Source organism: Morone saxatilis, unplaced genomic scaffold (genome assembly GCF_004916995.1).
Source record: "Morone saxatilis isolate NCDOM2014 unplaced genomic scaffold, NCSU_SB_2.0 Contig8, whole genome shotgun sequence".
Lineage (NCBI taxonomy): Eukaryota > Metazoa > Chordata > Actinopteri > Moronidae > Morone > Morone saxatilis.
This window is the reverse complement of record NW_023340257.1, coordinates 26,905,613-26,906,016: the sequence shown is the minus strand read 5'-3', so window position 1 is coordinate 26,906,016 and position 404 is coordinate 26,905,613. Positions and strand designations below refer to the sequence as shown.

Genomic DNA, 404 nt, shown 5'->3' with positions numbered 1-404 from the left:
GGAACCAGAAAAACAAACTTTAAGAATCTTTACATAAGGGTAAAGAATTAAAATTACAACGCCAAGTAATATGGTAAACGTGTAAACAATTCCATAGATGTTAATGACTGTTGTGTCAGAGCAGGCCAGTTGGACAATAGAATGGTTGCTACAGTAAACTTTGTTCATGATGTTCCCACACAGCTGTAAAGAGGCACTCAGAGATATCATGACAACAATTGCAAGAAAAAGGAAATAACCATGATAGAGCAATAAGAATGGCAACCTTATTAGATGTCATACGTGTGTTATATTGTAAAGGATAACAGATAGCAAGATATCTGTCATAAGACATGACAGCTAAGTTAGTAAATTCTACATTTGCATACGAGTACAAACAGTAAATCTGCAGGAAACAAAATGAA

The 404-nt window shown here is 34.4% G+C and overlaps 1 pseudogene; it reads right to left on the bottom strand.

Moving 5' to 3' along the window:
• The window catches only part of LOC118341404, a 2,549-nt pseudogene extending 2,152 nt beyond the window's left edge, over positions 1 to 397 (bottom strand).
• Between the last annotated feature and the right edge of the window lie 7 nt (positions 398 to 404).